At 39.4% G+C, this 12,717-nt stretch overlaps 1 protein-coding gene across 3 annotated transcripts in view; it reads left to right on the top strand.

The window, feature by feature from the left end:
* Nucleotides 1-3,395: 3,395 nt before the first annotated feature.
* Nucleotides 3,396-12,717, top strand: part of RNF13 (ring finger protein 13) — a 139,599-nt gene continuing 130,277 nt past the window's right edge. For 2 of the 3 annotated variants that reach the window (XM_079922334.1, XM_079922333.1), the window contains exon 1: nt 3,396-3,575. The gene's annotated coding sequence lies outside the window, so the exon portion shown is untranslated. The remainder of the gene's footprint in view (nt 3,576-12,717) is intronic. The other variant, XM_079922332.1, reaches the window with a different exon arrangement.

The raw sequence follows: 12,717 nt of genomic DNA, 5'->3' as shown, positions 1-12,717 counted from the left end.
TGATTTCCTCTATCTCATTTTGTATTTGCCATTTACAATACCTTTAATTTGCTCCTTTCCCATCCCTACTCCCCTGTTTTCTATTTAATAATTATGTTTTCTTCATTCCCCTTTTTACATCTATTTGTTTGAAAATTATATTCAACTTCTTTGCTCCCCATACTTTCTTGCATCTCACCCCTTATCCCTGGGTTCAGTTTTCAACTTGTTGAAAACATCCTTTAGAAGTTCTTTCAATAAAAGTGTCTTAGGAATAAATGCTGTTTTTCCTCTGAAAATGTCTTCATTTTGCCTTCACTTTTAAATGGTAGCTTAACTTGGCACAAATTCTAGGTTGACAATTGCAATTATTTTATTTTAGTATTTGAAGATATTTCATTGACTCCTAGTTTCTGTTGTGGCTATTGAGAAGTCAGCTGCCATTCCTTTGTATTTTATTTTTCTTTGTTTATTTAAGAACTTCTGTTTTTCTTTGATCTTCTTTAAATTTCACTACAATGTAACTAGTTATGAATTTATTTTTTGTTTCTTTAGGGTATATTCCTGGATGGGAATTGCTATGTCATAGAAAATGTTATTTTCCAGCCTTTTCAGATAATGCCAAATTGTTTCCCAAAATGACTGTCTTGATCCACATTCCTGAGTTCTTACATCTTTATATTACATTATGTCATCTGAATTTCTGCATGCTTATTTTGTAATAACTTTGTAAGCAAATAGAGTGAGACTGCTTCTCAGTGAACCAAATAAGAAAGGAAAAGTTGAAATTGTATGTTAGTCATTTTATATATAAGACTGGGAAGCAACTCGTCTCAAGGGAAACAGTGACCAGGTCATTTTTTAAGGCATTTAGACTTAAACAGAACTTCTTTTGTTTGTTTTTTTGGTCTGACCTTTCTCAATTCCTTAAACTTTGTTGAAAAATCCTTTTGATATCTTTTTTTGTGTGTTCTGAACTTTTCACTTATTTTCTTACAAGATGAATTTATTCATTAACTTAGAATGTGGTAAAGAAATGGGAGACTTTCTAATCTTCGGCCAAAAATTCCCTGAGACAATTTTTAGAAGTTCTGTTTAGTACTTTTTCAAATATGTGTATTCCATACATATATGGATTCCTATGGATTCTTTATGGATTCTATTTCTTCTTTTTCACAGTAATAATTTTATTTTTTTCTTTTCAAAATGAAACTATCGTTTTATCTGTCTAAAATTACTTTTTTCTGGTTCTAAATATAATAATGCCTAGAGTAATTTTAATGTCTCTAGTTGATCTCAGTGATTAAAGAAACTGCCTGCATTCTTTTCATTATTCAGGGAAAACTACTTCTAAACCATTTTAGACAATTAGGTAATTGGGTGTCTTGTCTTTTTAGTTGTTGTTGCTGTCTTACAATATATTGGAGGTAGGAAATTCTACAATTTTATATGCTATTTGTACTTTTAGGAGGATATAAAAAATAAAAAACTGTCAGACACAAAGTCCTAATTTTCTTTCGTCTTTCCAAGGAGATAATTAGTGGCTATTAGTATCATGTGCCATATTAACCCTTCATGCTCTTGAAAACCATAATTAAGATGTCTATCAACCTTACTGTCTAACCTACTTAAAAAAAATTAGTACATTTTCCCAATCTGTTTTCTTTCGGTTTGACTTCATTCATCACAGTGGGGAGAATAAATGCTTCTGCAGGGTGTAGCACAATTCTTCTGCCTAAATGCAGTACAAATAACACATTACCTTGTTTGTAACTGAAAGAACTATACCTATTGTGATCTGAAGAGCAGAATAAAGTCAGATTAAAATGTTCCGTACTCAACATGTCTTTATTTAAGGAATGAACAAAACTTTTTTTTAACCTGTAAAATGTGGATGTTACTTTTTACTTTTTTCAATGTCATGCAAGAAATCTCTGATTTAATATAAAGCCAATTTCAGATAATTTAATGAAGAAATGCTTATAGAGATATTCTAACTATGCTTACACTAGCCTTCATAGTAATATTCCCAATTCTGACTTTTACTTATGACTTTCTTAAAGGCAGGACTGTATTAAGTATTGACTATCTTTACAACTAATGAAAGTCTAAGGATATATAGAATATATAGTCAAAGGATACACAGAATAGGAAAGTACCTTTGATGGCCTTTACTTATTTTAGTGTAATTTGATTTAAAGTTTTTTTGTATTTAAATTTTGAGTAGGTAATATTCAAAAGGCTTAAAATTCTAAAGGCACAAAAAGATACACCATAGGGAGTCTTCTTCCTATTCCTCAGGTCTCCCCAGATCAGTCAAGGTTACAAGTTACAGCCAAGCCTATTCTACAGGTGTTCTAAGTGATAGCTTCCTGTCGCTCCTTTGTCTAAAAGATGAGGTTGAAGGATGTGAAGCCTGTAGTGGGCTCTTAAAGGCGCCTTATTTTGAAGCAGAAGCAGGGCCAGAATCTAGGTTTCCTGACATTCTAGTTCATAAGTCTTTGTAATCTTTGCAGTAAGCCACATTACCTCTTTAAAAGTTTTAGCTGGTAACTGGTTTATCAGTATGGATGTTCCACTCCGGGTAATTTAAGTTTAAAAGTAGCTTGGTTTGAAATTGGAATACCAGGGGTGCGGAGGTCTTACCAGAAAGGCGGTAGGGAACGAGATTTTTTGGTTCATTAAAGGATGCAAGGGTTTTAAAAGGCTGACCTAGGGTTTAATCACACTGTTTGACTTTTGCTGAGTCTAGGGGATGGCGCGCACGTGTCAGGCCCAGAGTGCTGACGTCGGCACGGGACCCACTCAGGCGTCGGGGAACTAGTGTTCAGCGCTCGGGCTGCTCGCACCTCTAACAACGCGACTCGGACTTTAAGGCGTTGGCCTTGGCCCCATCCATCTCGATCTCCGCCTGGACACGGTGCGGAAGGGATGAGGCCTCGTCCTCACCTCTTCTGCGGGTCGGGTGAGTGCGGTGCAGGAAAGCGGCGAGACGACGCCAAAGCCAGGCCCGCCGAGGAGTAGCCCGCCTGCTGGGCCTCGGGATGCTTCGGCCCAACAGCCAGAACGGGGTAGGCCAGCTAGCTCTGGCCTCTCGGTCCGATCCCCTTCTGACCCCACGGCCTCCACTCCTGCGGAGCACACGGCAGGCGGCAGTATTCCACAGCCAATCCCCTCAGCCATCATACCCCTTTCCCCGCCAAAAGCAGATCCTTCAGCCTCGCTCCAGAAGCCCGCGCCACCCTGCCCTGCCCTGCCCTTCCCTTCCAGAAAGGACCGGTCACGAGGCCAAGAACGCGACTCCGCGGACTGGACATCTCTCCGAGTTGGACCTGAGCAAACAGCTAGACCCGGCGTGAGACTGGGAAGGAGCCTTAGCGAGCACCTCTGTGGCCCAATGGCTTCCCTCTACCTTCGGGTGCGGACCAATGAGGCGCGCGGGGCGGGACTTCCGCCTCGCCTCGGTGTTGTCGTTTGTGCTCCGACTCCAGGCAGTGGGGGTCGGTGAGGAGATTCAATCATGAAGTCGCGGTAGGGACTTCTCCCGCAGCGACGCGGCTGGCGAGCGTATTTGTGTTGCGGGGTCAGGCTTCCAGGTAAGAGCCTCTCCCGCGTCGCGGCGGCCGGGCGGCGGGTTGTTCCCCGTGGGGCCTGGCCGAGAGAACACACCCCCTCTCCGGCCCTGGAGCTCCGAGGCGGCTCCAACGCTGAGCTCTTGGCTGCTCCTCCCCAGGCTGGGCGCGGAAGAAACTAGGTGTTTTTTTTTGCAAAAGGTAAAATAAAAAGCCCTGCTCTTGGAGGGCCGAGTTCCCCTTGCATTCCCACCCCATGAGTTTGTGTATATCTGAAGTTGTTCGGTTATTCGTTTTGCTTCTTACATTCCCCTCTTGAGGTGGCTGGAACCTGGGAAGACGTTCGGAGGGCTTCTCTTGGTCCAGCACTTGCCGCAGCGTCCCCGGGCGAAGTCGCTCGACTTTAGTTGGGGGAACTCTTTAGTTTTTGGAAAAAAGAGGGCAGGCGCCTCCTTTCTTTCTAACCTCCCCCCACCCCCACCCCGGAAGCTGGATAGAAGGTGGGACGTGACTCTCTTAGGGACAGATACCGCGTCCCTGCCCCCTTAAAGCTGGAAGCTCTCCCTTATTGAGTTGACCCGCACTGATAAAAGAACTCTGTCCCAGAGAGGGAGTGGATCGACACCGAAGCCAAGCGATCCCAGAAGCACTCACGCGTATTTGGTGGCAGCCACTGAGTGTTCTCTGCCAGCGTTTTGGTAAATTCCTGCACTTTGTCCTAATCTGGCAATGGTATATCTCCAAAACTATCGTTTCATCTTCAGTTTCAGCACCGTGGGCAGCTGCTCAGGTCCAGTGTTGTTGCCCCACACTTGTCAACTCTTGTCAGTGATGCAGCAGGAACAGTGAAAACTAATGCATTCCTTTCAACAATGATCTGTTGTTCTCCAAGGAGAACATCTGCAGTTTTCGATACAATATAAATAGCTAAGATGGGTGTGCCACCGAAGAGTTCTAGTTAGAGAAACATCAATTCAAGGTTTAAGGAAGGGCTTTCAAGGATTTAATCTATTTAAGGACAAATTTTAATGGGTCGAGGAGATTAGCTCCACTTCAGAGTAGCAAAACTGGACTGTGGTAGCAGTTTAAAAGAACTTTAAACAGGAGGTAGGAAGTGTCGTGCAGGGCCCATGGGGATTTGGGAATCAATTTAGTGCATTGGCATTCACATTAGAAAGAAAGAAAAAAATATCAGAGAATATCCTATGGAGTAAGAGTAAATATTATTTCATGAAGCTTTTGTTTCAGGTTTTTAAAAAGAATATATGAGTGTGAAGAGGAAGATGTAAATGTGTACCATATCATTGTGGATTATGGCAAACCACTGTATCCTGAATTTGGGAGTCAGGCCGGGTTCACCCTTCAGCTCTGCCACTTACTAATTCTGTGATATTATCTGTAAATAAGGGAAGAAGTGTAAGAATTAATTGAAATAAAATATGTCTGTTTACATAGTTAAGCCTCAAAGTAGTTGTTTTTGTTGTTGTTGATTTTTGGAAATGTTTGGCTAGAAGCCCAGTTATTTCTCTCTGTGTCAGGAATGACAACTGGTTTAATAATATATTTTTTATCTCTCCCTTTATTTGAAGCCAGCAGCTTCATGTCTCCATGTGTAATAGTAAATCATGTGGACAAAAATGTTAATTTGCAGGGTTTAATATTGAAGGATTTGGAGTAAGTTCTCATCTATCCTTGTTTAAAGCTCATTTCTCTCACACATTTTGCAGGGGCCTAAACTGTTATTAGCATTCAGCACCCTTCCTTTGATATTTTTCTGCATCCCAGAATAACATAGATTTATCAGAAGTTTTTTTTTTTTTAAATATTTGATTGCCATCTTGCCTGCTTTTTTAATCAAGATTTTGCCAAGGGTGAACAAGGTATTAAATGATAGGTTTTTTTGGTTTTATTTTATTTTATTTATTTATTTTTGGCTGCGTTGGGTCTTCGTTGCTGCGCGCGGGCTTTCTCTAGTTGCAGCGAGCGGGGGCTATCCTTCGTTGCGGTACTTGGGCTTCTCATTGCGGTGGCTTCTCTTGTTGTGGAGCACGGGCTCTAGGCGTGCGGGCTCAGTAGTTGCAGTGTGTGGGCTTAGTTGCCCCACAGCATGTGGGATCTTTCCGGACCAGTGATCGAACCCGTGTCCCCTGCATTGGCAGGCGGATTCTTAACCACTGCACCACCAGGGAAGCCCTATCAGAAGTTTTTCAGACACTAATTTTAGCAAAGTAAGGGCAGGACTAAGGGAATGATAGGTTTATCTCTTCGAACTAAATTGGATAGGAAGGCATTTTATGTTTTATAGTTTTTGCCATAAAGATGTATGAAATGAAATGGCTTGGTCAAGTATCGTGGTATGCTTACTTCATGTTGGTATGACCTGAAAACGGTTGGTGTTTAAGTAAAAAGTATGATTTTGGACATTTTAAAATCTGGGAATGTTTAGCAGAAGTCAAAATGAGTTCAGATCAAAATAGTATTTTGTACTGTTTGACATATTACTACCATGTGGTATTGCACGTAGTAGTTTCACATGACATAAAAAAGGGAAGAAAGTAAGCATTGTTAGTTTTCTCAAAAGAAGAAACAGAATTAATAGACATTTCTTTTAATTAGAGCATCGTGGGTAATCACTGTTTAAAAATTCATGTATTCTGCAAATATTTACTAAGCATATATAAAAAAATATGAAGTTTTTATAATCCTTTTACAGAAAAGTTAATTTAGGAACAATGAGAACATATAATTGGTATTGTCAGTTTACATATCATAGTACATAGATAACAATAACAGACATAATAACTAACATTGATTGTTTACTATAGGCCAAACAGTTCTAAGCACTTAATATTGTCTTGTAATCCTCTTTTTATAGATGGGGAAATGAAGGCATCGAAAATACATAACTTTTTGAGTTCACACAGGTGGTTAGTGGAGCAACTGGAATTTGAACCTAGGCATCTTGACTATAAAGCCTGTCTTGTATCATGTTTTATTTAAAAATACAGAATACTGTGGGGTTATTTTGGTTTCTTTACTTGCTGATGTGGATGACCTGGGGTGAGCTCCTTTGGTCCTTGGGTTCCTCAACTCCTTCCTCAAAAATACAGTATTAAGCCATTATATTTTTGTGGGGATAAGGATAATTTGTAAGGCCCTAGACAGAATATGTGTTCAATAAATCATATGCCTCAGCCTTTTTCCTTTCATACTGAGGATGTGGCCATTTGGAAAATCTGTTAGCAACTAGAGGAGGATGGGAGAAGATTTTAACCTCAGGACACTGCTAAAGCAAAAGCAGAGGATGTTTGCCAAGGTAGTATGTTTAAGGAACAGGCTGGTAAAGGTAGATGGATACAGATTACAGGAATACTTAAAGGAACCAGGTTAAGAATTTTGTACCTGATTCTTACTTGAGAAGAACCCCTCCTTATAAATATTAATCTGGAACTAAGTCCAGTGAAGGAGTGGAAGCCTGGAGGTGGGAATGTCGTGGAGTTTAATTACAGTCGAGGCTGGTTGAGGCAGGAAGTAATGATGGTGGGATTGTTGTAAAGGGTATAGAATTGAGAAATGTTAACATTGACATTGTGAAATGACATAAGTATGGGCCTTATTTTGGGGAGGATATTATGATGAAGAACAGATGTTGGTGGAAGGGGATTTAGGAGAAGGATTTATGATACAGTCTTTGGTTTGGGAGCAGAGGGTTTGTTCAGATGTTTGGAAATGTAAGATGGAAGGTGGGAGCTCTGTGTATTCCATAAAAAGGTAAGAGACCAATTGCTCACATGGTGAGGAAATGATCTAAAGCAGTCATCCCCCTGTGGGTCAAAGTTTCACAGGAAGGATGTGACTCCAGAAGGTCCTCAGAAATGCAGATTTCTTACTTGATAGGGTTATATCCACTATTTTTCCCTGTAACATATTCCTGGGAGGATAGGAATATGGTAGTGGGGAGGGAAAATTTTGGAAACCTAGCAAACCTCCCATTTATTATTTCAAAAGAGAGCCAGTAAATTGGAGCCTAGGGATTCTCACATTAAGAACTTGGAAAGACGCTGTGATTTTTATACAGTGCCAGACATTTAAACACACATGTTGAATGTTGAATTGTTGGAACGTCTCCAGAGTTTTTATTTGTGTCATCCCCTTTGTTACCCTGAATTGATTAATAGGATAACTTTTAAAACCAGAGAGTCTGTGTGCTTGTTATGGGGCAGCAGTGAAGAGGCGACCTAGATAGATTGTATTTTACTTATAGCTGAGACTGTGGGAGAAGAACCTCAAAGGATGAGAGGAGAAGGTGTGGTAGGAAGAATAGAGATTCTATGACTGAATCCTTGTGCCACCCGTTCTCTGGCTTGTTTCCTCATTCTGTAAAATGATGATGATGACCAATCAAATAAAAAATTGGATATTAGGCACAAGCATTAGGACAAGGAAGGTTTACATATTCTGTCATCTGTCACACCATTGTTGGAAATGTTACTTAGATTCTACTACTTACACATTTTTCTATAGCATTCTTCACTCAACAAATATTTAAGTATTTTCTATGTCAGGCACTGTTCTAGGCATGCAGACTACATTAGTCAACAACAAGAAAAAACAAAATCCTTGCCATCATAGAGCTTATTTTCTAGTGAGAGAAATAAGGTTTATTTTATTTTATTTTTTAATAAATTTACTTATTTATTTATTTTTGGCTGTGTTGGGTCTTCGTTGCTGCGCGCGGTCTTTCTCTAGTTGCAGCGACTGGGGGCTCCTCTTCGTTGTGGTGCGCGAGCTTCTCATTGCAGTGGCTTCTCTTGTTGCGGAGCACGGGCTCTAGGCGCGCAGGCTTCAGTAGTTGTGGCTTGTGGGCTGAGTGGTTGTGGCTCACGGGTTCTAGAGCGTAGGCTCAGTAGTTGTAGCACACGGGCTTAGTAGCTCCACGACATATGGGATCTTCCCGGACCAGGGCTCGAACCTGTGTCCCCTGCATTGGCAGGCGGGTTCTTAACCACTGCGCCACCAGGGAAGCCCAAGGTTTATTTTAATAGTGGAAAGTAATTAGATTTTTCTTATACTATGTATTTATAAAATAACAATTCTAAACAGATAACAATAAGAGTACTATACCAGATTGTAACTAATTTTGTAGAGCACTTTAAAGGAAGGGACTATATCATTCTGACTCATGTATGTCTCCCTATTTACCCTTTTCCCAATGAAATGACTTAGATGCATTTAATATTCAGCAAATGTAGGTACTCATTAAATATTTATAACGGAAAGAAGAAAGTTGTGTTAAGGCAAGGGCCAGATCTTAAAGATAAAGAAATCAGTTAAATGTAACAAGTATTAAGGGCTCATGTCCTCACTAGATTGAGGGTAGGAAGAAAGAGAAGTGTGCTGTGAATTGCAGTGCATGGCTTGCCTATGAGGTTGAAGTGGAAATAAGGTTATATTGTAGCTGAAAGCATCACCATTAAGGGAATCTGGGTATCTGGGTGTTCCCCAACTTGCCCAATAATTAGCTGTGTGACTTTGCATGAATAACTCAACCTCTCAGTTCATTTCCTCATTTGTAAAATGAGGAATTTTCCTGTTAAAAAAGTCTTTTAAGACTTACAAAATGTCTATTGCAGTTTCACTTTACTAATGTAGACAAAACAGAGCTGATCATGAGCTTCCATTGAATAATAATCAGACTAAATTTATGCTTTTAGTTAACAAACTAGATGTTTAAAAAATGTCCACAAAATTAATGTTATCTATTTGATGTTATTTACTAATAAGACTACATTGTAATTTTAAAAAATAAAGCAAAATATAACCTAATATGTAGTTTCCCCTTTTGCCATTATGAAGGAAAAATAAGCCACAGTATTTTAGACCCCAGTAATGGATCTTACCAGTTGTCCATACTTTCATACTTTAATTTTACAACAGCCTTTGATTATTGTGCTAGGTGCTGAGTATACCAAATCTGAAACTGTATGGTCCCTAACTTCAAGGAGTGATGAACAAGTTAAACGTTTTGTTACACCGCGGTGGCACAGAGAAGGCACGTAATGAGAGGCTGACAGAAAAGAAAGTTCAACTGGTTAGAGAAGAAAGACTAAGGAGGAATGGCAAGGGACAAAGCTGGAGACATAGGCAGAGACAGTTTATGAACTTGGCAAGGGACAAAGCTGGAGACATAGGCAGAGACAGTTTAAGTCACAATTTAGTTTTGAACTTTATTCTGAAAGTTGTATAATCTGTTAAGGAATTTTATGCAGGGAGTAACATGATCAGGCTTTTTAAAAAAATTTTATTTATTTATTTTTAGCTGCGTTGGGTCTTCGTTGCTGCGCGCGGGCTTCCTGTAGTTGTGGCGAGCGGGGGCTGTTCTTCATTGTGGTGCACGGGCTTCTGATTGCAGTGGCTTCTTTTGTTGTGGACCTCGGGCTCTAGGTGCGCGGGCTCAGTAGTTGGTGGCGCACGGGCTTAGTTGCTCTGCGCAGGAAGATGTGGGATCTTCCCGGACCGGGGATCAAACCCGTGTCCTCGCCATTGGCAGGAGGACTCTTAACCACTGCACCACCAGGGAAGTCCTGATCAGGCATTTTTATATCTACCTTTACATTCCTTTTAAGAGAACGATCCATGAGGAAGATACTTATGTTATTTCCAGTTATTTCAACTGTGTAGTCCTGCTTGAGGAAATCTGTCTTTTAACTCTGAAATACAAAGTCTGAGGAACAGTGTTAATTTTGTGGTTTTAGGGTATCAGTAACCATGAAATATTTGGACATTAAAACATTTATATGTTCACAGCCACATTAATGTAAATTGAGAAGACAACTGAAAATTTAGGGTATTCTGCTTATTGAAATGAGAGAGCTTCCAGTCAGATACAAGAATTATGATTTAGAATCATTTCTGAGGGGCTAGAAATTTGTCGAAGTTAATTGATTGAATATGACTCTAGTTCAGGGTCATTTTCTTTTTCTTTTTTTTTTTTTGCGGCACGCGGGCCTCTCACTGCTGTGGCCTCTCCTGCTGCGGAGCACAGGCTCGGGACGCGCAGGGTCAGCGGCCATGGCTCACGGGCCCAGCCCGCTCCGCGGCATGTGGGATCTTCCCGGACCGGGGCACGAACCCGTGTCCCCTGCATCGGCAGGCGGACTCTCAACCACTGCGCCACCAGGGAAGCCCCAGGCTCATTTTCTAATGATCAAGATATCCAGTTAAACTTTTAGAGGCAATAAGGGGAAATAATCCCACCTGATGATAGGTGAATATTTCTAAATCAAGTCATAAGAGAGTAGGAGTTGAATTTCTACTTTGCTTAGATGTAAAACAACTCATTAAATATGAAGAGTAGTTTATTTGCCTAATTAATGTGCTTGTAATTTACATGTTTGACCTTCAAAAAGGAAGAACTGTGCTTGTAATTTATACATTTACATAACATGTATTATAAATATTAATTGCTTAAAATTTTTTGAGGCAAAATTCATACAGCATAAAATTAACAATTTTAAAGTGAATAATTGTGTGGTATTTAGTAAATTACAGTGCTGTGCAACCACCACTTCTGTCTAGTTCCAAAACATTTTTATCACTCAAAACTGAAACCCCATCCATACCTATTCACCATTCTCTGCTGCCCCCAGCCCCTGGCAGCACTAATTTGCTTTCTGTTTCTATGGATTTACTGGATATCTCACTTATTCTGGAAATCTCATATAAATGGAATCATACAATATGTGAACTTTAGCATCTGGCTTCTTTCACTTAGCATAATGTTTTCGAGGTTCTGCAATGTTGTTGCAAGCTACATTATTGTATGTATGAATACTTCTTCCTTTTTATAGCTAAATAATTTTATTGTGTGTATACACCAGACTTTATCCATTCATCTGTTGAAGGACATTTGGTTTCGTTCCATTCTTTGGCTATTGTGAATATTGTTGCCCTGAACATTGGTTTACAAGGGTTTTTCTGAGTCCCAGTTTTCATTTCTTTTGGGTATATATAAGGAGTGGAATTGTTGGATCATATGGTAATCCTATGGTTAGCTTTTTGAGGACTTACCAAACTGTTTTCCATAGTGGCTGAACCATTTTACATTCCTACCGACAGTGTACTAGTGTTCCAATTTCTCTTCATTGTCACCAACACTTGTTCTTTTCCAGTAAAAAAAAAAAAAAAAATTAATGCTGTTGCTATCCTTGTGTCATGATGAGGTGATATCTCACTGTGGTTTTGATTTGCATTTCCCTAATAACTGATGATGTTGAACATCTTTTTATGTGGTGGTTTGGCCATTTGTATATCTTCTTTGTGGAAATGTTTATTCAGATTTTTTGCCCATGTTTAAGTTGGGTTGTTTGTCTATTATTGAGTTGTAAGTGTTTTTATGTATTCTGGATACTAGACCCTTATCAGATGTATGATTTGCCGATATTTTCTTCCATTTTGTGGGTTGTTTTTTCACTTTCTTAATAATATCCATTGACACATAAAAGTTTTAAATTTTGAAGAAGCTCTATTTATTTATTTATTTATTTTCGTTGCTCATGCTTTTGGTTTCATATCTAAGAATCCATTGTGGAATGCAAGGTCATGGGGATTTATTCTTATGTTTTCTTCTAAGAGTTTTATCATTTTAGCTCTTATATTTAGGTCATTGAACTATTTTGAGTTAATTTTTGCATATAGTGTGAGTTTATGGGTACAACTTCATTGTTCTGCATGTGGTATACAGTTGTTCCATTACCACTTGTTGAAGAAAGTATAATATTATTTCCTCATTGAATGATTTTGGTACCTTTATTGAAAATCAATTGGCCATAGAAGTATAGGTTGATTTTTTTGGACTCTCAATTCTATTCCTTTGGCCTATATGTCTATCCTTATGCCCATACCACATTGTTTTGATTACTGTAACTTTATAGTAAGATTTTGAAATTGGGAAGTGTGAGTCCTCCAGCTCTGTTCATCTTTTTTAAAATTGCGTTGACTATTCAGGGCCCCTTGCAATTCCATATGAATTTGAGGATTGACTTCACCATTTCTGCATGAAAAGCTATTGGAATTTTGATAGGGAATGTATTGAATCTGTAGATTACTTTGGGTAGTATTGCCATCTTAACAATATTTAGTTTTCTTTTTTTCTTTTTGGCTGCGC

The sequence above is a fragment of the Stenella coeruleoalba genome (assembly GCF_951394435.1).
Source record: "Stenella coeruleoalba genome assembly, chromosome: 5".
Lineage (NCBI taxonomy): Eukaryota > Metazoa > Chordata > Mammalia > Artiodactyla > Delphinidae > Stenella > Stenella coeruleoalba.
Note: the sequence above shows the minus strand (reverse complement) of the source record. Positions and strands in the feature narration are given on the sequence as shown.